We start from the raw sequence: 25278 nt of genomic DNA on the forward strand, positions 1-25278 counted from the left end.
CTCGCCCAGGCCCCGCCGCAGCCGCGGTGCGAGTCCGCCCGCCGCCCTCCCGCCCGCGGCCGCGCTGCCACCGCAGCCGCCGAGCCTCCCCCGGCCCTGCGCCCCCGCAGCTGTCGGGGAGCGGCCCGGGGAGGGGGCGGAAAGAAGTCACTCCCCTCCTGAGAGGTGTTGTCGTCCCCCTTTGGCTTTCGCCAGCTCCCCAGTGCGCACACTTGAGCCCGGCTCACCGGTCCCTGCCCTTGCTTCACCAGAGATGTCCTTGACTGGGTTTGGAATGGGGAGGGGAAATACAAGCTTTTTAATTAAAATAGCTCAGGAGTATTTCAGCAGCACTCCAGATCCCTGTGTGTCTGTCCCCCCAGCAGTAAACACATGGTGAGCGAAAGGAAGGTGCAGTCCACATTCCAGGATTTTTCCTGAAGCCTTCCTCCAACCTTCTATCCATAGTCATTGCCCATGAAACTGTGTCCTAAGGCCTCTCGTTTAATGTAGGTGAAAAATGAGCTGGGCAGTGTAGCCTGTGAATAGGATTTACCACTTGGAAGGAACCCAACACAGAGCATGAGAAAGGTGAGTCTAGTGTACAATGAAAACTACCCACACCCTTCTTTTGTCATAGTGTGACCTGCAAAGTGCAGGGGTTTTAATGATTTAAGAACTGATGAACAGAGGAAGGAATGCAGAGCAGCAGGTCTCCTTGTTTTGCAAATTTCTAAATATTTCCAATGAAATATTTCAGGATCTAGATAATAACTTCCCAAGTAATCAGTGTATGACCATAAGCTTCTGCATACAGTCAACACAACTTGCCTTGAGTACCGTGGGAGAAGGGTAGGAGGCTGTATAAATATCAGCAGGACGTTAGAGGTTTCATGTGGATGACAGCAAAGTAAAACTCAAACTGCGCCTTCCTTCAGGCTCATAACTCCTCTCTGCTCTACAGAGGGGGGGACAAATGATTAATTCAGATGGTGAGCATCTGCCAGTGCCTTTCACAGTTCTCCATGAGCTATCTTCTCTGCTCTCTGTTGAAATTTCTTTGGCTGTACGAAGTGTAATTTTCTTACATACATGTGCTACTTCACATTTCACATCTGCCTTTTAATTGGCTGCATTGCTGCCACAGCTTCTTTAGCACTTTAGCAGAAATAAATGTTAACATTGGGATACTGAACAGTATGATGTAAAATCTAAGGAAATGTATCTAAAAATCACTTTTGTGCTAAATGGATACAGCTAAAAAATTGGCATAGCAGAGGAGAATGCCAAAAAAGGCAATTCTTTCATTTTGCTTCAAAAAAAAAAAATTAAAGTGCATGCCAGAGGAATAGAAGAGGCTGCCAGTCAGTGAGATCAAAGCAGCAGCTCTTCCTCTGCTATAGCCCATGGAGGAAAAAAAAAATGAGAATTTTTTGCATCTAAGCAGTCAATCTACTCGAGGAAAATCAATGCTATTCATTCGTCAATATGCAAGTGTTTGAGAGCCAATAGGAAAAGAGCTTAAAAGGTAAGAAACTCTAAAATTCTCAATCAAATTAACGATTTATAACCCAGTATGTACATTACAGATGAATCAATAAAGCTGACTAATTTTGTACCATTATAAAACATTCATCGCGTTATTCCACATAATCACAGCTTTCCTTCCAGAGCCATCACACAAAGCAGCCCTTACCGCCCGTTCTCCCCTCAGCCCAGTTTAGGCTGCAGCAGATGCACTTTCCACTTAACTGGCCGGAGAAGGATCCCAGAAGTACATCCTGGCTGAATGCCTTACCTTTCCTCACGGGCTGCTGGGCGGGCAGGAGCAGCAGGGCCCGCACCGGGCAGGGCCGGCCCCACAGGGCGCCCTCAGGCACCGCCCCGGCCGCCAGGGGGCGGGCGAGGCCGCGCCGGGGGCGCCGGCCCCGTCAGCGCCCTGGGAAGCGGGTGGAAGGCTGGGCGGGAATATTCCTGGGGAATGCTTTACCGGGATGGGGCCTGTGAAAAACCTGTGTCCGTGCTCATGGACCCACCCGTGACCGAGCAGCCTGCCTGCCCTGGGACAGCCCTCTGCAGTTACCAGTGCTTTTGACTCCAGGGAGTGCAAGGCCTGTCGGCACGAAGCGGGTGTGGCTCAGGTGCGTGGCTGTGGGCAGACACCGCTCAGAGAGGTACCTTTCTGTGGAGTAACGATTAAAAGAGAGTTTAACACTTCGTGGATTGTGTAGACAGGCCCAGAGTAGGAAACCCTGGTGGGAATTAGGAATCCTGGATACATCTATACTTCATTTAGAAGTGTCCCAGTTAGAAAGCAATTAGAGCAAGACAGCCAGAATTGTCTCTGTATTATGAGTAATCATGTGGCTATCTGATTAAGACAAGGGTGAAACTTCTCAGAGAAACTTCTCAGAGAAGCAGTGAATAAATAATTGATGGGTACAGATATCAGCCTTTGTCAACCAAAGGGTCTCCAAACTGCACAGAAATGTCAGGAGCTCCTGACTACTGAAGTCAGAAATCCTGGACCCCAGGTCAGTGCATGTTCTCTTGAGATAAAAGGTGCCAAATAAACATTATATATCTCGCATGACAAGTCAAATCAAATGCAGATTATCCTGTGACTCTTAAGAATTCAAACCATAACAAGCCTAGGTAACGTAATTTTAGAGTATTTGCCTTATGTTAATGGGGTCAAGTGCCCATTCACTTGGGGGAGCATATGCTAGAAGGAAAATGCTGAAACACACTTCATTAGTTTGTACCTCCTCTTGGTGCCTCACAGTGTCCGTTCTTCATTACTCTTGTAAGGTATACACTTGCATGACAAAAAGGTGACCCAAGAGGATATTTGAGACCCAGGAATTGTTAATGGCCAAAAATTCACTTGTGCTCAGTCTCACCTGTATCTACACATGTCTTCTATTACACCTTTTATGAAGTTTCACCTGAGAAAACATGCAGGACTGTGCGTCATTAAAACGACTGGTGGTTGGAAAATCCCTGTCTCAGAAACAAAACCTTTTTATCAGCATTTGTGAAACTCCACAGTGATGATTCTCATTCAATTTCTCCCAGCTGAACAGAAGGCTAATGGGAATTTTTAGAATCTGATTTGTGAGATTTGATTATGCAGCCAAAAAAATTAAAATGGCAGCTGCTTTCAAAGAAGACTGCTGCTGGGAAATGGATAATTTTCAGCAGAGGTATGTGAAAGATCAACTGGCCTTTTAACTTTCCCCAGTTTATGAAGGAGTGACAGAGCCATGCAGAAGCCCTTAAACCACAGAAAAACAGAAATCATCCAGACCTCAAGTTTTCTCATGCTTGTAAGACTAAGAGTTCAAATGTGTAGGGTCCAAATTGTTGTTTGCATTATGGGACATAAGGCAAATCATGTTGAATTCTTGAACCAAAAGACTAAATCATAGTTATTAGAGCTTGAAAAAAATTACTAAATATGTTTATTATGATTACACAGTAACAGGATACAAAGGAGGCCTGCTGTGGAAACCTCTTTATACCACTAATTATACCAAAAACTATAAGAGGTTTCAAGTAACTGCAATAATAATAATGTTAAAACAAAGGGCAGTAGGGATTGCCTTATTTTCTATGGCAGTTTTGGATGCTATATATGGTAGCCCATACTTAAGAAATTAGTTATGATATAGGGACACATTAGTGGTCACAGAATCTATAACCTACCAATTAGCATCATAAAGTGATTTTAATTTCAGAGCAAACTCACAAAAAAACTCCAGAAGCTCAGACCTCAGTTTTGGCCATTTATGTTCAAGAGAATACCTGGGGGAAACAGCTGGTTTCCAGCCACCAATGAACTCCTCTGATTCCTATGTCTGTGGAAGTGGTGCTCAGCCTCAGGACTCTTCTAGTCCAAGCTGACTGTACTGAATATAATTGATAGCACGAGGCATTTACTTCATCCTTTGTCCCTAAAATACAACTGGGACACAAGGATAAGATAAGGCCAGCTCCGCAAGCTTCAAAACATTTAAGATTTCCTTTCTCTAGAGAAACTCAATTTTGTCACTTCAGCTGATTTAAAGCGTGTTTTGTGTTGTCCTATGGAAGCCAATTTAAATAGTTTAAGTTCAGAATGAGCACATAAATTCTACCTCAAGCAATAGTTTAAATTCATGTATCACTCAGGAGTTTTGGAAGCAAGATCGAGACTGACAGAACTGTGATCCTTGTTTAAAATACAGCAGTGCCACATTCAGTGTGGTTAGAGTTGTAAGAACCAAAGTGTATTACCAGTTGTACACACACAGCACCTACGGACTTCAAAGGAGTAATCAGGATATAGTGGAATAAAGACGGAGAAACCTGCATGTGAGTTCTTTTGGGATTTGGCTGCTGGGGGAGCTGCAAAAGATGTGATGACATACAAACTTTAAACCAGTGCATGTATTAATAAAAGTGTCCTGTAAAGCCTACAAGCAACCGATTCTCCTTTCCAATGCTAATCGTTAAACCCAACGTACAATAATATAGCAAAGGGGGTTTTAGAACAAGTAGGGACTTCCTTTCCACATTGACTTCCTGTATCATTCCATGTTTTCTTTTTCTTTCTCCTATTCTCCTCACTAATTCAGGGCAACTCTCCAGTTCCCTTCCAAGCACCTTCTTCAGAAATTCCACTGCACCACAAGCCATTTCCCCCATAATTCAGGAAGCCCACCACACTTCTTATGATAGTTCTACCAGGATATTCTCACAAATAGGTCTCAGAGTTGCCAAGAACAAAACAGATACAAGTGAGATAGATATGGACAACCAAGCAAGAAACAGATATACTGGAAAGAAAACATACAATGTCTTATATAGAAGGCGTAGCATAAGCACAGGTGCAAGGCAGAGAAAATACAGCTGAGTTGATATTTATATGAATTGATAAAGTTTAGATTCTAGGCTCTTTAAAATTAGTTGGTAGTTTGCTCCTTTTTTCAGCAGGACAGAACTGTTTCCTAAATTCCTGAAAGTAAAAGAGTTAACTGGACTTATAGCATCTGTCCAATTTATAAAGGCCTTACAAGTTATGAAGGTTTTCTGAACAGTAAAGGATTGATTGTTCACTGTATATAGCGTTGTGTTCTGCGTCATTTTACCCATCCTTATATGACATTGTTCTTCCTAATGAAGTAAACCAAAAGCATTGTCCATATCACAGTAAGAGCCAACATGATAAGTATTAAGTCTATACTCCTTGAAATAAAATACTCTCAAATTCATAGCATGAAATGCCATGAGTCCATGTTACATTTCTCATTAGGAAACCACGAGGCAGAGCAATCCCCTTTGTATTATTACTTGGCAAAGGTTTAGCAGCATGCTGCACAGAAGTGCTATAAACATTTTTCTGTTTGAAGACTGATATCAAAGCCTTTCTGTGGAGTCACATTTTGAACAGATGGTCATTTGATTTGCACACCTGAAATCTGGGCCCATATCCTGAGATTAATTCAGAAAAGACTCAGAGAAACCACACAGAAATAGGCTTCAAATTGTTAACGTTAACAACATTACAGGTGTGCATAGGTTTCATATTTTCTGTTTAACTACTTTCTTTTGAATAGGGGCTTTCTCTGTTGGATTTTTGTCAAATTCTTCAAGTCTTACAAAACTGGATGAGCAGGGGAAGGTATAAATGGAGCTATTCTGTTTAATATACTTCCTCAGTTATGTTAAGGCCTAGATAGCTGGGCTGGCAATGGAAGGCAGAATGTCAGAATCTTATTTCACAGGAAAAAGAAAGTCTATTGAAATAAATAAACACTAAGGTCTACCTTAGTCACGAGAATATTGTAAAGATAACTCGCTGATGAAGTATAGTTCTGTGAAGATGCAATGCTTTACATAAATGTTATTTTAATTTATTGGTGTTTAGTTCTGTGGATACATCAGCATACTGTGTTAAAACAGAACTTTGTATGCACAACCCAGGACAACATAAGTAATTTCAAAATTATAAATATCAGGAAAATACTTTGCAGTTGCCAAAGATATGAAGCAGTCTGGGACTCATACTGTTCTATGTCGCTTTTCAGTACAGTGTTCAAGAGGAAGTAGAGTTAGACCCACACAACCTGCTCCTTACTCTCTGAGTACAGGGCAGACACATCAGTGCTTCTTAACAGACCCAAATCAAACTTATCAGCTGGGGCTGAATCAGAGACTTGGTGAAGAGGGTCGTTTTTTTATGTCCAGTCACAGGAACAGGGTTCATGGAGTGCTGGGCTGACTCTCCTCATTACCCACAAGGGCCTGACAAGGTATGTTATCTCAGCTCTTCACTGCCTGAAAGCAGCTGTGCTGTCTCTGGGCCAAATGTGTTCATTTATAACACAAGGCATGGACAGGGAAACACCAGTGTACCTTGTGAATAAGTACACTGCACTGTCAGCCCAAATGTCTCACTTTCTCTTGAACACACTTATCTTACCCTGGTTAATAGAATTAATTATTGGATTGTAATTATTTACTCATTCTTTCACCCAAGGTACAAAAGCAAATGAAAGTTCTTATTGTCTATATGTGTAATTCCTTATTCCTTCCTTGCCAGCTTTGCTTTATTTCAACAATCACAGATTTTCATGAAAGGCTGAAAGAAAAGGTGGTTTTGCTTAGCTGCAGAGCCAGATGAACATATTTTAACTGTTGAGGCCAAGTTACATCTTCACAACTTGGTGTCAGCTCTCTCTGCTAGATACAGATGGATATACTTCTGGGCAGGAAGAGCACTAGTTCATGACCTGCCCCTAAGTCTGCTACAGCTGCTATTGAAACAATTGGGCTATCATAAATTGTTATTATAAATATCTAGTTTTCATCATTTTAGTGTGTGGAGTCTGAGGGGAAGCATGCAAATTCTTAGGAGCAAGATACTCCATTAAATAACCTCTGTGGCTTCTGTGTCCTTGTAGATAATACTCTAGCAAGAAAATTTGTAATGGGTAGAAGGCGGTCCTCCTTACATCCCTTATTTTCATAATATTGATCTTTTCAGAATAAATTCAAGTAGATTTTATTTTTAACATTGCTTGATCACTATAGGAAATCTGTATTTCCTGAAGTCTGTTCCCCATTTCTCCTAGCAATCATTTCCAGGAATTGAATATATCTATTTATAACTTTTTTGTCAGTTATGTATTTGTATTAATGCATAGAGACTTAAAAACAAAGCTCTGATGCAGTGTCAGGATTCTTCTATTTATCTCTGTATGTGTATTATTCACAAGATATGGGGCATAAAATCTGTTGACTGCACTCGCCCTGAGCTCCTTTGTGATAATTCATGAAACAATCTCTCAGTAGTAGACACTTGTATTTATGTCAGTACCACACCTCTCCTTAGAGTTTGAGGTTTTCAAGGGGAAAAGGGACGTGGTACTTACATTCCAGGCAAATAAAATCCCCGTTGTGTAGGTCAAAGGTGATTTCAATAGCTTTCCCTCTCTAGTTCCTAATGCATGAAGTGAGCAACCTCAGCTGTCACATGGATTATTTGTTTATAAAACTGAGATCTGTAAAATATTATCCATATCATAAACTAAGCACTCCTAAAAAGCTTTGTGAATGAGTCCTACATAAATGCAACATGTAAGACTTGATATGAAATAAGACATATGGACTTGATATGAAATAATGACTTGTGATCTTGCTCTTTTAATTATTTTCTGCAAATTCTTTCAGTTAAGGAGACACACTATTATGAGTGCAATTCAGATAAAATCCGCAAATGATTCCAGTGCAAGTAATAACTTCATAAATACATTCAGTGAGAGTCAAGGACATTCATTAGGTCTGAGACTATCCTTTTTCTATATGTGTTCTTCACTACTCTGAAGGCAGGATTGTGATTGGCATCACAGAAGTACTGTAATGAACACATTCAGAGCTTTATATTTACTTGTACAATGCAAGATGTTCTGCTCTAGGTGAAGATCACATGTGACACGCGTTTGCACATGACAACACATTTATATAGTAATACATTGTGCAGCTTCATATACATTCAATGCAGCTATTCTGTTCATCACAATACAGTAAACAAGTCAATTCTTTCTGCAAGGTGTGATTCGTAGGATTACAGATTTAATTTTTCTAAGAGCCTGCTGGGGGCACCAACACACACCCATAAAAATCAAATAATGAAATTAGGCAAATGAAAAAAGAAAGACAAACATAATTTATTTACATTGTATAAATTACACAGTACACCTCAGGTTATATGTAATGTTTATAGTCTTCTTTTCACAGCTTTGAAAATACACCTTACAATAAATTTGTTTGCTGGCTTCTACTCACAAATAATTCACACCAAGAGTGACTTTGATACAGCCTGGGCAACTCTGGTAATGTATTCTGGCTGAGAAAATTTGGTGAACCAATTGGTAAGTGGGGACAGAAACTGCCGTGGCTGTGGGCTGCATCTTGGCTGCTACAGACGGGTTGCATTTATTGGTTTTCAACTGGACTACTGAGTTATGTAACAGGAAACCCAGCTACAGCAGCCAAGTAGTGAAATAGCGATCGTGAGGTGCTACCTTGTGTGTGTAAAAACAACAGGAGGAGACCTGTATGGATTAAAAATATGTTAATGACACCACAGTAGCATAAAACCAATAATTATCTAGTTCAAAGCATGGTTTGTTTTTTTTCACGTGTAAGCTGTATTTGTTTTAGAGAACATTTACACAAACCTGAAAGCTTTAAGCAGAGGCTGTACAACGTACACCAAAGTTTTACAGAGGTGTTCTCTCATTTTCCTGCTGGAAAAAAGACTTTGTGTTTCAGATTCTCCCTTGTCCCCTGAAAGTAATAACATCTATGCCTAACAGCAGTTTTAAATTATCTTGAAGTGTCCATTTTTCTAATACTTCTTACATAGTGGAAAGATGGAAAGGATGTATAATCAAAAATTAAGAAAAAAAGCAAATGAGAGACTGGCATAAAGAGAACATAAGAGGCAAACATCAGACTGGAAAGACAAGAGATTGCTGGATCAGAAGTGCATTGACTCCAAATTTGTACAGGATCTGAATTTCTCAAAGACCATAGAGAAGAATCTCTTATAGAAAATTCAATGCAGATAAAAAAATTAAATTAAGTTACCACCAGGAAAGTAACAGGAGACAAAGACCTCTTAGACTCTTAAACAGTAGAGGCTGGGCTTCTACGAGCAGCCAAGAAATGCAGTGAGGAAGTACCTCCTCGTTAATGTAAGGCTCTGATATTTGGAAGCATTCCTGAAAAGGGAAAGAGAAGTGACAAAGTATTGCGCAATTGCTGACAGCTTTCATTATCCTCCCATAGCTACAACTTGCTTCTGACAAGACAGGGAATATTCCATATTAACATTTTTTGACATTTTGACTTTTGTGTTCTATTTCTATTTGATGTAACCTGTTCCATTATTCAATTGCTTTTACAGTTGGTTGTTTTTTTGTTTTTTTTTTAACATTTAAGTGAAATTTCCTACACTTCAGTTTGTACCTGTTGTCTCTTGTTCTGTTTCTGGACATCTCTGAGAGGAGTCTGGCTTCAGCCTCTATCCTGATGAGTCATATGAAAAGAGGGAATAACAGTGATACCTCTGTATTTCCCAGTAATGTTGTGAAAGTTCTTAATATTTGAAGAGCACCTTGATTCTATGATGATGAGGGCAGAGAAAAGCTCATAAAGATATCATTAACCTTGTGTTCACAATAGGTTCTGAACAGACTCATTAAATTAAATAAAATGCATGAGCAACACAGAGAAAAAAGGTTCATTGGAGAAACATAGTCCATTTGCTCACTGCACTGGAGAAGCATCCTCATGAAAAAAAAAAAAAAAGGAATCTGATCATAAATAACAGGTTTGCTATGGATAATTTTAATCAGTCATTTCCTAGATTTTGAGTGCTTGACTTTACAATTTTAATACTGTTTTTAAAATATCACTTATGACCAGCAGTAGTGGCCAGCTTTTCCTACTGCATGTGACAATTTCCTCTAGCTAAGAGCAAAAATTAACCTACTGGATGCCTCAAGAGGGCTGGGTCGGGAGAGACTTTCTGAGGACAGTTCACACCAGGATTCCCTGTGATTCTTTTACTTTGCTGCTGGACAGGGATGTCAGTACAGCTGGACTAGATGTCAATACAGCCCAGCAATGTTGCCCTCTGAAGACCTTCCTGGCATGCTTTCAGCCCTCACTGGATATTCAGAATATCCAACTGCCCTCATGTTGTCGTAGTCCCCAGGGATCGTTATGTGACAGCCCCAGCATAAGAACTAAAACTGGTCAGTCTTTGAGCCCTGTGCTCACCAAAAAATGGTGTCACCTCTGCATATGTTTTAGAAGCACATGTGCCCATTCTTCTCCTTTATCTCCTTAGCAGATGTCTCAAGAGAAGAGTTCATAGAAGTACCTGATTGTTCTCATTAGTAATTTAGAGCCTCAAATAATAGTAGTTTGTTACCCCACCTTTGCCAAAACCATTTCTAAAGGGAGTAATTATGAGGTTTGGGAAGTCTGGTAATGTTTATGCCTCTTACACAACCTAATACATTTTCTGGGGTGAAATCAATGTGGATTGGGGATACAGATACTTCATGTCTTTCCAATGCAGCATGGTTTCAAGAAAACTGGAAAAAACAAAACAAAACAAAACAAAACAAAACAAAACAAAAAAAAAACCACAAAGCACAGGTTCACTGCTAATTTTTATATTTTTCAGGCTTACTTACATAAAAAATTTTGGGGGTTCAGCTGAGGTTTTTGAGTTTTAAGTGATGGACATTGTATAAGCACACATTGCCTCTGACTAACCCATCTCATTTCACCTTGACAAAGGGACTGATTTATTCTAGGCTTTCTCCTCTCTGGAAGAGATGAGATTACAGGATACTTCTATTGAGAAGATAGTACAAAAATTCACAAAAAATGCTTCAGTTAATATTTACTGGCAGATAAATGAGGGAAATAGGCAAATCATAAAACTTTAAGGCATTTTTAGTTTTTCTTTCAATAAGCCAAGAAATATTATGCCATGTTATTATAACCTTGTAAGACATTTAAATATTTGAAACTAACACAGTTCTGGGAAAGAAGACGATGAGGATAGCATGCCGCTGTCCAATTACAGCAATATATGTCTTGAAGTAAAAATATTTAAACAGATGCTATAAAAGACTCCATTTCCATTGTACAACATAAGCACATCTGCTGTACTTTAAATACTTCTTATCCATGCCAAAGAAATGCTGTGAAGAGAAAAAGAATTTTTATGTGCTTTTCCTTTGAGTTTACCCTATGTGAATACAGAAAGAGTCTTTTCAGTTGGAAAAAAAGGCAGTGATTGTGATCACTTGATACTTTGCACTTGCCCTATGTCTTCCATTTGTGAGTAGTATGAAATTCACGTCCTGGCTCTTGCTTTCTGGCCTGATCTTTTAAAAACCTTGAATATTGCTAAAATAGTATTGGGCAGGAAGGAAAGGAGGGACAGCATTGTGCAAGACCAACTAATATAAAAATGCTGCAGTACTACACTCACTTCCTTCCAAAACATTTTCAGGCATTAGCTTATTGGTATTGCTCTTTACAAAGAAAATATTTGATGTCACAGTATTATCACCAGTGATGAAGTGCACCTATGCTTCTGTTAGGATACAGCCTTGTTTTGGGGACGTGCTTGAGTTTTGGTATTAAGGCCTCGAGTACATATAAATCCCAGACTTAGGCAGTAGTGGAGTGGTGGCTTTAGAGCAGTAACTTTAATTACTTATAAGGTAAGGCTCTTATGTTTGCTCACTGGTGAGTCTGGAAGACTTAATACAGTTATATTTAGCAGCGATATTTGGTGAGAAGCGTCCACCACTAGTGACTGTACTTTACTAATGCAGTGGTCTCAGTGTTACAGAGCATTGCAACAGGCAGCCAGCCTTCCTTTGGTGAGATACTTGTGTTACCAAACCTGTTACATATTCCCACATAACACAGGTACCCAGTCTCTTATTTTGACCATATGAGCTTATCCATAAGGTATTATTTAAAGCTAACAGATGGATGGGGCATGGGAAGAAGAAAATCTTGAAAGTTTCTGTTTTATACAGATTCTTCTGGTTAACAGGTGTGCAGCAGCAGTCGGACAGGGGATCCACACCAAGCTAGTGGTACCTCTTCCATATGGTGCCAAGAGCCCAAGAAAAAGCTCTCAGGGACACAGAATTTTTGCCATTAACTTGAGTGAGATTGGAGTAGGAGTGGAATATAAATGTCACACCCATGGAAGGTATGCAGAAGTGGCCCTGTAGATCCTGTAAACCCTAAACTTATGACACAGAGACAACATCACTCATCACTACCCTGCATGGGGTTTTGGAGAAAGTGGAATCAAATTTTCAGTCCATCACCCTAAGGCTGCTGGGTACAAGAAACACAAACACATTCACTTTGTAGGTACAAAAATTGCCAGCATTTTGGTACTATTAACAAGCACTCCAAGAATACTAATGTGCTTGGTATAAATCATACTGTTGCATGATGCTTTTGCACTTGCAACTGCTAAAACAGGAAATCAGATTAACTAATATTATGCTCTAATGTACTCTTCATTTCAAATTATTTCAAAAGCACTGTGTATGAAAATTATGCTCATATTCTGGCATGAGAATGTTTTATGCCATAGCAGACACCTCAAATATAAGACACTATACCAGAGGGATTTAAAAGTAATGGTTTTGTGCTTCAGTTGTCTGCATTTGTAGTGCAAGAAGCTTATGAGATTTGTATCTCTTCTGATAATACTTTCCTTCTGCTTTCTTTAAATTGTTACTGTGCCTTCATTTAGAACTATTGCCTTTTCATCTTGGCATTTTTGTTTTTCTAATTTTAGTTTTAACCAAAACCACTGATCTCCTCATGGTGCACAAAGTAGGATTTGTATGCAATCTTAACAACAGCTTTTTAGATTTCTCATAAATTAAATAAAATAGGAACTGTGTGTGAATTATTTCTGAAGTGTAACCAAGTGACCTTATCAGCAATGTGACCCTTGTTGGAAAGATCATTATTAATATTCTCTTTTTTTTTGCTGTTTAATATTCCACTGCAAGAAACAGAACTGTTCTCCCTGTTTCTGTCACTGAAAAGTGAATACCTGCTACCTTCTCCAACATGGCCATAAAAATAGTTTGCAAAGTGAATTGCATTCATCAGTGTGCATGATCCATGCTTTAATTCTTCTCTCAATGAATATAATTAAATTTAACTTTCCAGACAGTAGACAGAGGAATAAATGCTTTTTTAAGTGAACTCCACAGCTATGTATCAAACCAGAAATTAAAAGACCATCTACTGAGAGATGTGTAGAAAAGCTTATGTTGAAAATTCCAGAAATCTTCTTCAAAACAAAGTATCTAAAAATAACTTAATTCATTTATGGAACTGGGCTTGTTCAGTTTCTGATAAAATAGAAATTCTTCTTGGACTGGCTTAGTTAGACAAACTAAGTCAGACTTTGAAAACAGTTTATAATCTACTTTTTTTTGTCAGTGATTGTAAGCATTGTAGAAATTGGAGTCCTTTTATTTCATAAATAAATAATTTCTCACTGTAAAAAAAGAGTGATCTCTAACAATATCTAAAGGCACCCGTCCTGTAAAGATGGTACTCAATGATTAGAGTTTCTCTGGTTAGTAGAATCAAATAAGCCAAAGATATGCACAAAATTGACAACTATCAGACTAAGAAATGGCAAAGTAATTGAACCAACCTTAAACTGCTCAATCACAATGAATTGTTAGTAGTATTTCCCATACAGCACACTGATCCTTTAGTGGTTTTCTTTTTTAAACTAAGTATTCAGGATATTAAAGAAGCATTATATTGATATTTCAGGGGAAAAATGTCAGTGAGATTTCAGTCATACTCTAGTGGGAGTGTAAATACATGGCTTCAGGAATAATGACACTGACTTGGGATGACTGAGTTTGTTTAAGGAGGAATCAGTGGTATTTTTCATTGATTTTTTTAATATATCTATCATAATGATGCCCTGCAACAAATTCCGGCAGAAGAATCATACCAAATTTTGTAGTGAAAGAGTCTGTCAGGCTCTGATTAATATGCTGAATATGCTGTAATCTGTAGTACCTGATCTCTAGTTTTCTGAGATTCTGCAGTTGCAGTTTCTGAGCTTTCTCTGGATAAAGTCATGTTAAAAAAAAAAAAAAAAAAAAGGAAAAGTAATGAATGTATCATGACTTATAATATCACAAATTTACCATATCAAACTTCATGAAGATGATTCATGCACCAGGAAAGTAAGAAAATGTTGTTATAGTTGTTGTCTCAGCCCCAAGTTCACCAACTATATATTTCTAAGTAGTTCTCACTGTTTCCGTTTGCAGATAAAAAAATGTAATCATCTGATCCTTTCAAGATAAGCTACCACTAATTTTAAACCCTATGACTAGTCTCTCTGTGCTTTTTGAAATAGGATCTCACAAGATTTCACTGTATTGAATGCAGCATCTTGAGTTGAGAAATACTTCCTGAGAACTGTCCAAATTCCAAAGATATTTTAGTCCTAACAACATGCATGTGTGGTATGTCATGTCATGATAATACAACAATTTGCCTGTATGTTGTAAATGAACCCATTTGCTCTATTTGCATTTTGTGTTCCTGCAGCTCTCTGAACTCTGAAGTTACTTCAACTGGCAATAAAACCAAGTCTATCTTTACTCTTTGACTCCTGACTGCATTTAAATCACATTCTTTAAGCTGCAAAGCTGAGGCTTGTGTTGATTTCTTAAGATTAACTATTCCTAGAATGGTTTGGGGTATTTTTTCAATTATTTTAATGAAAATTTTGCAGCTTAAAATTAACAAGACTGAAGTCACTGACATTCTTTACCCTGCTTCCAAACATGTCCAGTAAGAAATGGAGGTCTTCTCACCATTTGAAGTTCCAGAGCAGATGGAACTTGGCTATTCTGAGTCAGGGTCACAAGGTTGCATATTTCCCTCCATCCAAGCCTTGTAACACTTGGTAAGCATTAGTCATATACCAGGCTTCCTCATGTTGCCCTTATCAGTGTGGCTGGAAGGAAAAGTAGCTTTTTTGGTAAACTGGGGAGGCTGAGCTGAGATTTGAAATTGGCATAAAGTCAGCATCAGTCTCCTGAGGCCATTAGTGCAGCCTGACTTCTGCCAGCTAGTCTAGCAAATTGTTCGTGAACTTTTTGTTCAATGTTTGCTCTTGAACTTTGTTCTGCATATGGCAGGGCAGACTATTAACAGCTGAAGAAATGGACCAATCAGTGAAAACTCTTTGTAATTAGCTGAGCGTGACTGTGCTGTTCAGTGTTGACTTTGCAACTTGGCAATGCTATCCATCGCTCACGTTTGAGGAGGTGTATTGGGCACCCATTTAACAGAGTATTAGTTTATAAGATTACATCTGAATGCACGTTTGTGGCTGTCAGGAGCAGAAGCTAAAATATTTTTAGTGAACTCCACTGCTAACTAAACAGAAACTGTAACTAAGCAACGCAGAAACACCAGTTCAGTTATTCGTGACTCGGAAATACAATTTACCCAATGTCTTCCTCCCCCTCAGCCCCCAGCTAAAAGGTCTGTATTTACTTGGAAGATGTATTTTACTAATCTGCAACGTGTTAGATATCAAAATTTAAAAAGCCGAAATGAAACTGAAACATCCTCACCAAAAAAATTAGTGGAACCTTTGATAAAGCTGAGTCCAGGCACAACATTCTCAAAAACTTTGAATAGTTACACATGATTATGCAGAGACAAGATAATTAATGAATTCAAGAAGTACTTTTCAATTACATTTTTTCTTTATAAAACTGAAAATGGCTTCTTACTTAGATATTTAGCAGTACACCTTCACAGGCAGTGGGAGTGCTACTGTCCAGTAATACAGACTTACATATCTGTGTTTAACGCAGTAACCCATCACTTGAGCCAGTCAAAAAAAATCTTTTTCCCAATGATACAGTAGCACTGACAACATGAAGCTCTGTGGGCATCTGCTGTGACTTTAAGGCAGTATGTTATGCAAAATGTTTTTCCTACTGTTCCTCTATCCCTGCTAATCCTCATCCTTCTCATCTTCCTCTGGGTCTCACTGGATGAAGGAAGGTAGCAGAGCTACAGTTCAACTCTATCCTGAGCTGGGAATTCTTACAGAGTTCAGTTTTATGCAAGAAGCAACTTTTCTCAAAGGCAGGATGATATATGTCCTGGTTTATAGCCCTGAGCTGTATAGGTGTTTATTGAAAGTCAAAAAGTTTCTACACCTCTCAAGTACAAAGAGATCTGAACAGTCAATAATACACCTTCCTTGAGAATGCCATTCTAATTATCCCATTAGCAATTTCCCATGAAATTACACATTTCTGCAATCTCAAATTCTGTCTCTAGACAAGCACACAAAAAAAAGTGGTGAAAAATACTTTTGAAGCTACCAGTGGCTTTAAAGGAGTATCAGAAGATCACAACTCCACTGGAAAAAAAATAGGGGCTGCAAATGAAATTTACCTCTGAGTCCAGAATTTTAAGCAGAAATTAAGTTACCAACTTTGTGACTATCTACCTTGCAAGATGTGAAAAATCCAAGTTAGAAAACTTCATAATGCTGATATTATGGGAGTTCTACAGAGTTGTACCTATTAGGTGTTTTTTGTAATAGCACCATAAATCTAAAAGACTAAGAGGTCATTAAAACCACAAAAGAAGTCTGTTTTGGTTTTCACTGATGTCACATCAAATTAGCTCTAGTGTGGAAAAATACGTATATTCACATATGAAAATGTGCAATATGCAGTTATTACTTAATTGTTGAGGGGCTTTGGTAGACATTTTTATCCTTTTAAAATAGAAACCAATGAGATTTTCAATTAAAAAATCAATATGCCTGCACACATGGCTATATTACAGCATCTTATTAAAATATGCTGAGCACTTTGAAAGCAAAGACAATATTTCTGCCTTCATCGCCTTAATATGTATGATAAACACTGTATCTCTTTTCCCAAATTGTCAAGGTAGAGAATGAAAGCTACATTCAGAAAATGTTCAAGTAAATTCTTCCTTTGCAGTTATAATTACTTCTTGGAAGAGTTAGGGAGTTTGAAATCTTATGACAATTTTTATCAGTTTCAGATTAAAAAAAAAAAAAAAAAGATAAATTGAAAATACCTATTTTGGCCATCTAAAGAATTTGGTTTAAGTTTTCATATTTTGACACAAACATTAAAAAGTCGTCATCTTGAGTTTCACTAAAAAGGAATAAAATGTGATTTTTAAAATTATCCCATTTCAACCAGTGTTTTAAACTGTTCTTTAAGAGTCTGCACAACAGAATGAGACACTTGAGCTATTTGTGGTCCTGTGAGCAATCTCACAATATTAGTATTGCCCTACATGTATTCTGATTAGCTCACTGAGATCCCCAGTAGTATCCAGCTATTCTCTTCTCTTTTGGAGAATGCATGTTCCTCAGGCATCATAATTAATCTTACACAGCTCCTGCCCTTGTGGTACATTAATCACATTCCTATGGGCTACACGCATCATCACTGTAAGATTATCCCACTTGCAGGCGTTTTTTTGTATTTGGGAGAGGACAATGCCTTTCTATGCTCTTTTTATCCTTGTCATTGTACTTCTGTAAGACAGGTACCTAACATGATGGTTTCTAAAGGGTTAAGATCTACCTCTATGAGCTAACACCCCCTAAATGTTTCAGCTATAGGCAAAAGGAGTTTCAACAAAAGCAAACTAAATAGGCTGCTTCTTGGCTGAGCTTGGTAAGAGACTTGCCAACGAGACAAGGTGCTCTCAGAATTGTAAACAGCAAAATGAAAAATAAAAGAATTATAAGCCTAGTGTTCTCCTCAGGCTCTCATCCTCCTCCTTGGTTGCAGACCAGCAGCTTTTTGGAGGCTGTTTCCAGGCCAATAAAGGCTCTCTTTCTCCTACCTCAACCAAGAGCAACATTTAGCTTAGATATAATCCCACAAGCCAAAATGTTCTTTGTGCCTGCAACCTGTACCTGTGTCATTCAACAGACTTGAGAAAAGTAGGTATCACTTCTACTAGGCTTGAATGCAGAAGAGACATGTGAGATCTGGCAGATTTCCTGATAGAGCTCAGACCCCATTTTGAAAGAGAGCAAGGGAGATGTAGGAAAATATTTTTTCAGCTTTTGTTGTCTGTCTTCTGAGTTTCAGAAGTTCCTACTTCTTTTCAAAATCTAACTTTTAAAGCCAAATGCCTTCTAAGTGTTAAGCCCTGAGGAGATTCCCCCCCCCCCCCCCCCTTCATTCTGGAGCTCTTACTGTGTGGAAACCGAAAACACATTTACAGCTTGTATATACCTGGCAATTATAGACTGCAAAATTTCACATGATTTGAAATCCCCACCCTCCAGATTTGAGACCTGTTTGGACAACCTAATGCTACTTTTTGACCCCAGTCTCCCCCTGCTGAGTTGCATGAGGATGCAGTTACAATACACACTCTGAGATCACATCCAGTACCCCAGTAATGACAGCTGTTTATTACTATGCAAATCTGAAAGATTCTGAATCTGAATGGACAAAAGCAGCTCTTCCTAGAACCTATGTTCTTGAAGGAGCCTTTAAAAAAAACAACCAATAGAGTACAATTTTTGTTCTCAGAGGAAATGACAAAATGAAAATGCCTTAATGGACTACTTGCAGATTTAAGTACCTTTATACTTCCTTGCAAGTGTATGATGGGAGGCCTCCCTGAGTTACAGCACCAGAACAAAGCCCAGTACATTTATAGCAGCCCCCCAAAAGCTGTTGAGAACGTGCTTGATCCCAGTCTAGCCAGAAAGAATATATTTCAAGAAAGTGTCCTGAGTTTCCTTCATTCAGAGTATTTCCCATGTCCCTGGCCCTTTAGCCTGCCTCCTTGTTATCCTAGATTTCAAATACTTTTGTTATGGACTTCCAGTTTGAACCTGACACTTTGCCCATTTTCTCTGTTTCAGGCTGTTGTGGCACCTTTGTTCCTGTGAGCAGGATGAACTCTTACATCCTCTAGGACTTTGTGGCCTTGCAACAATGGGTAAGTGTCTGACACTGCCCCTGCCCATCCATTTATCTTCTGGCACAACTCTAAAATCCTGTGCATTAGAGTATTTTGCTTATCAGGACAATATTCAGCCCTCTGTGCACTTATATTTTTGAAAGATGCTGTTAAACAGTTTTAGGGGCTTTCTCATGCATTACTGTTCTTTGAAATACCGTTAGAGAAGGAGGATATTGGTTGTGCGTGTCATACAGCTTCGGAAATCTTTTGTTTTTCATCTCAATCCACTGGCCAAAAAGAAATGAGTCACTTTGTTAAAAGTATCCTGTCTCCTATTGCTTTGTTTAGGTTTGCAGCTACTTCTTCCTGAACAGAAAGAAAAAGATTACTCACAGAAACACGCTGGTACACAGATGATACAATGAGAAATTAAAACACTGTTCTCAGTTTGCTCTGTTTTCCTACCTAAAGAGCTGTGTGCTAGGAGTAGTTCTTGTAAAGGCTCCTCCCTTGCTCAGAAGGTGGTCAGCCTCGGGAAAGGAGAAGCACAGGTCTGAGCAGCACAGGCCTTCCTAAATTGTACTGAAAACATTTAAAATGCTAGTTGGAACTTTCTAGAGAGTGAGTTCAGTTTGGGAACACAAAGTTTAGTGATTGATATGCAGTAAAAAGCTGATAAGAGACAGTATCCATAGAAGGACTCTTTAAGTCTTGTGTCCTTTCCTTATGTACTCAGCTATTTAGGGTAAGAGAATAATATTATTTGCAGTGTGTTTCTGTATTGTTTTCCAGAAGAAAATTAGAACTGCAACAGAGCCTCTTAATTTCTTTTGGGCAGGGCATCAAGATGAAAAGGAAAAGGTTCCAGGAGCTTAGTGCCAACACCATACTTTCATAAGTATAAATCAAAATTATGACAGCTACCCCATAATAAGCACCTTTTCGTGCTTATGTTCATTAAATAAATATATGAACCAGACACTGCTGAGAAAGGGCAATCCTTAATACACAATTGATCGTTGCTGTAAGTAGTATAGTACACGACAGAATTTAATTGATTTGGGGTTTGAAACTAACCTGAAAAATTAGAAAGTGCTTCCTTTTTTATTACATTTCTCAGATTAACCAAATAGTGAAGCACTTAGAAGGCTGTGGTCAGCAGAATGACAGTCAATGACTCATTGCACAGATGGGTGTTTTGTGTATGATATTGCTACTTCTTATAACACTTCTAAAATCTATGCTGAAGCTTTTAGTCAATGCTATTCATGCTCCGAAGCAGCGCTATTCTCTCCCACACTCTCTCAGGACTGCCTTGCCACCACTGTCTTAAAGTGCTCTCCTCCTACAGAGTATCTGGTCAGCGATAGCAGCAGCTGCAGGAACAGTGCGTTCAGCATGCCAGACTGAAATTCATGTTCCAGGAATGTCTCCTGGGGGGGTTGAGCAATTCAGTCAGATTCGTAGTTAAAAGCCTTTCGCTGTAACACAATTACCCTGCAGTAGAGAAGAGGAATGGTTGGCATTTGTTTGCTACAAATGTGCCTTGCAAAACCTACTGTTACGAAATCCTTCCTCGGGTGAAATTTCCACTGACAATGGAATTTACCTATTCTAGAATGATAGGCTACTGTGCTAGGAATGTAAGGAAAAAAAATAGAGTGATCCACAACGTGTTATCTGGGTTTCAACATCCACTTTCTCAAACATATTAGGGTTTTTTTCTGTCTGAAAAGTAATAACTACAGCTGTCCAGCAGGACGCCAACAGTTCCAGAAAGTTGTGGTTTAGTGGCTGTTTAAAAAAGCATAAATTTCATTTTTTTTTCTGATTCTGGCTGATTCTCACTATCATACAAAACACAGAAGATCCTTGCAAAGAATGTATCATCTGCCTTAGACATGTGGGGCACTCAGACTGGCCGATTTACAGATTTAACTGGCGTGTAGCCATCCAATTTGCAATTTCCATCACACATTCTGCAATTCTGGCTTAGTCTGAGTCATGACCTGAAACACAAGAGGAAACCACCACTGTCTGGCCAAACAATTTCATCTTGCAGTAGGAATACTATGTATTCCTCTGCCTTGTGATTCCCACAATTGAGTCCTAGTCTTCCAGCCCACCAGGGAATAAAAGCAAAGGTATTCAAACTTAGCCCTCTTGAGACCACCCTTCTGCCTCCTGGCAAATGAAATCGAAGGCTTCCACACCTGGCAAGCGGGGCAGAGAATTGAAGCACACATATGCTGGTGAGAGTTGTGTGATACAGGGTAAGAAGGGAAGAGTGAGAGATGAATGGGATGCTTTACAGATTATTTATGATAGAGACAAAGATTGTGACAGTAATTAAAGCTTAAGAGAGGGCTAGGGAGGAGATAGGGCCAGACAATGGGTGGAAGCAGTTAAGTCACTTGTTTACTGCTCAGCTGAGATATAAGCAGGGGGAAGAGAGAGGAGAAAGGAAAATAGATGAGGTGAGTCATGCTACAAGTGAAAAACTGGAGGGAAGAAACTGTGACAGGTAATACAGGGAACAGGAGAAAGCTCTCTGGAAATTGGTTCTCAAGAGGCCCAGGGTACAGAAGGTGGTTTCTCATCTCAGGATACCACAGAAAACTAATATTTTAACACTTAGTGCATGTATTCATCAGTCAGCTGTATGACAGTGAAACTAGGCTTCTGCACAGGTCCTCTGGTTGATTCTACCAGAACAGGCATAGAGGAGAGAGCTCGACCAGTCAAATATGCACAACCTCCTTTGGATTTGCAGGTATTTGGTTCTTACCTTTGGCCTGACATGACCTCCCCCATCGTGTGATTTGAGCAGTGTAAAGTACAGAACTCAATAAGTCGGGTGAAGCGTTTTACTTTCCATAATTACTTGAAGCAGCAGCATCATGGCAGCATTATTTTCCCCCTTTCCACACTTACTTTTTTTGGAGTCCAGAACTGATATGCTGTCACAAGTACATTTTGTAAGGATTATACAGGCAAGGCGATCAGTGCACAGAAAAGAGGCAATTCCTAGACTTGTCAGACAAATCTGTAACCTGGGCATAGGACAAAAAGATATGATAGCAAGGTTGCTGGTCTGGATGGGGGGAGAAGACAGAGCATCTAAAATAAAAGGAAAAAAGACTCAGTTTTCATAATATTAAATCTAAGCTGGTGGTCCAGGTGGAAGTCACAGACACCATGCCCTTTTCTTCCAAGCTGACACAGGTTAGTATTTGAATGGGTTAAGTTCAATTAAGCTATTGAAACAAATGTCTTGTAGATAAACTAAATAAGTGAGGCTTTAATTAACTGTGCAAACACATGTAATCGCTCCAAAGGTTCTCGTGAGACTGCAATGATTTGAAATGAACTGGAAGAGGTGATTTTTGGAAATATCCATCTACTTTTATATAAAATAGAAAGAAGAAAAACACGAGAAATAGCAAAAAAATAGTAAGAAAACATGAAATGTAACCCAAAATAGCTCTTGGAAAATGGGTGTTAGAAAAACTTCAAAACATTTTGTGCTGAAATCTGGTGATGGCACAGGAAAAGAATGTGCTTGTTGTTATTTAGATCCTCCTATAAGCACAAAATAAGATCTTCAAATATTCCTTAATGCAGCTCTATGCAGGGAGCTCTTATCATGAGCTTCTTTTCCAACAGAAACAGTTTGTTGGATCTCAAACTGTGAGCAACTACTTGGGCCAAGAAGAGATAACAATAATTAATACCTTTTGTATCCTTCAAAATGAGTCATGTTGTTCAAAAGGTAAGAGGGATTTACTCACAATGGACAGGCAGTGATGATTCAGCAATTACAGTTTTAACAGACTGTCAAACAAACTTCACTGAACTATAAGAATGCATCTGTACTGATCTCATGGAAATGTACAAAGGCAGTTGTTTTTACATGACTAGAAGCGAACACATTACTCAGAACCAGAAGTATAAAAGAGAGACTGATGGGCAGCCAAGTCTCCCAGCAGAAAAGCCAAATAGATTTCTAAGCCCTCTTGAAGCTCTTTGCGTTCCTTCCTCGAAGAACATTTTTATAAGCAGTTATCCAGATTTCTTTTAAAGTAATGCACTCCTATCATATAGATCCAGATCACTACTAGTGAATGCCAAAACTACAGATACTCCATTCTGTGCTTGCAGAAATACTTGAAAATGCATCCAACGTTGAAAGTGTTTGTCATTGCATGTGATTAGTTCATCACAAGTGAATTTTGATCAGAAAGTTTGCACATAAAGATTATTAAGAAATTCTTGAAGAGAAGTAATATCTTCTGGACTCAGACATATATATATGTATGTACACACATATATATACACACACACATATATTTGTACATACATAGATACATAGATGTATGTAGATAATATTGATAAATCCCTGCTACTACAATCTTCTCCAAACAAGTCTCTTTCTGCAGTCCAGTTGATTTCAAAAGGCCCACATAGATACTAAAGTCTGTGTATGCAGGACAGAAATTTAGCAGTCTCTATGTGGATACACAGACCTTTTTCTATCAACTTGAGGAAGAGCTGTGTAAGACTCAACTAACTGCCTATGAGGCAATTCTCTTTGAGTCTGAATCAACTTTTAAGCCACTTCCATCATATTTTATTCATATGAAAATGATACAATGAAATCTATTGACAAGGCTTACAGAACTTAAGTTTTATTTAACCATCACTTTGTAATTTGAAAGTCAGTAACAGTTTGATTTTTTTTAAATAAAGAAACACTTTTCCTTCTGAAGTACAGGTCAAGGAAAACTTTGAGGGGCATATGGTATAAAAAGATTCTGAAAAATAGTTCCAACATGGATAGAACCATATACTAATGGCACTTAGTCAAAATTTCTTAGAGCCATCCAACTGGGGGTTAGAGTTCAAAGCCTTTAAAATTCAGATTTATTTCTGACTGAACAAAATATGTAGTGTTGAATTCCTGCTTAAAGTAAAAGACACTGAGCCAATCCCACCAAAACAAATGGAAAATGAAGACCAAGCAGGGTAGCATAAGATAGACCAGCCAAGCTCCAGCACTTTTGCATTTTCTCTGCTTTTCTTATTCCATAGTATGGAATACAACGAAAAGTACTTGTGTGTGCAAAAGCCTGTATGAAAGTATATAAATATATACCTGCACAGAGTTAAACTTAACAATAAATAACTATAATGCACTTTGTTCTACACTTTAGCATTTAGGCTCTGGCTGCCAGATCAGAATATTTTGTGTGTTTGCATTGCTTGGAAAATGACAAAAAAAAAGCAGCTGGAATCTTTGGCGAGTCATGCAGTGCTTCTCACAATCAGCATGTAGAAGGTTAAAATTAGAGTCAGAATTTGGTTTTGACATATTTTAAAAATAACTGACATTTGTCCTGGGAATGTTCAACATCTAGCGTGCATTAGAAAAAAGGTCTTTCTACATCTGAGCACACTGTAGCAAAACAAAAAAGGAAAGCTTTCAACAAGCCAAAAAAGCAAAACATCAACATGATCTTGAGATGCATAAATAGGAGAATAACATGCAGGGCACGAGAAATAATCCCTCTGCTCTGCTATGTATTGCTTAGGCCACTGTGTCCGATTTTGGGCACTGTATTTCAGGATGGTTTCAGTGTGAGAGGACTAGAGGCAACATGGATATTAAAGGACTTTGTAAAGAGGGGAATAATATTGTTTTCCCTGTCTACCTTCCACAGGGCAAGAAGTAATAAAGTGGCAGAAAATTTGGGAGTAGGGAGGAGAAATCTAACTGTGAATGTACTGGAAGACTGGAATAGCTGGCCTGAAGAGATTAAAGGTTGTCTGTTATGAAATTCTTTAGGAAGAAAAAAGGAAATTAAGAAGTAAAGAATGAATGAAAAATAAAAAATAAAAAATTAATAAGGAAATCAGGAATGATAGAACTCTCACTGAACCCATACATGGCAGGACGATGGGATGGGTGACTTTTGGAAGTTCCTCCCAGATCTACAAGTCTATGATTTGTTGGGAGGAGGGATAGCGTGCTAAGACATGAGCCTCCCTCCTAAGCTGTGAAATTTCCCGAGTGTACAGTGTCTGAATTGGCAGATTCTGGTTCTGTTCACATTCAGTTTGTATCGGTTTCCTTTCAGCACAAGTTTTTACACAGTTTAGGCTTCAGTCTTGGATAACTGCATTTTATTTAATCAC

At 38.7% G+C, this 25278-nt stretch overlaps 1 long non-coding RNA gene across 1 annotated transcript; it reads left to right on the forward strand.

The window, feature by feature from the left end:
* The first annotated feature begins 85 nt into the window (after positions 1–85).
* On the forward strand, positions 86–24938 carry LOC114054915. The gene is made up of 4 exons (XR_003570619.1): positions 86–375; positions 493–570; positions 19043–19119; positions 24804–24938. It is a non-coding gene; the product is annotated as an uncharacterized LOC114054915 (long non-coding RNA).
* Positions 24939–25278: the final 340 nt, after the last annotated feature.

This window comes from Empidonax traillii, unplaced genomic scaffold, assembly GCF_003031625.1.
Source record: "Empidonax traillii isolate 1590-97213 ecotype Southwest subspecies unplaced genomic scaffold, ASM303162v1 scaffold42:size1813164, whole genome shotgun sequence".
Lineage (NCBI taxonomy): Eukaryota > Metazoa > Chordata > Aves > Passeriformes > Tyrannidae > Empidonax > Empidonax traillii.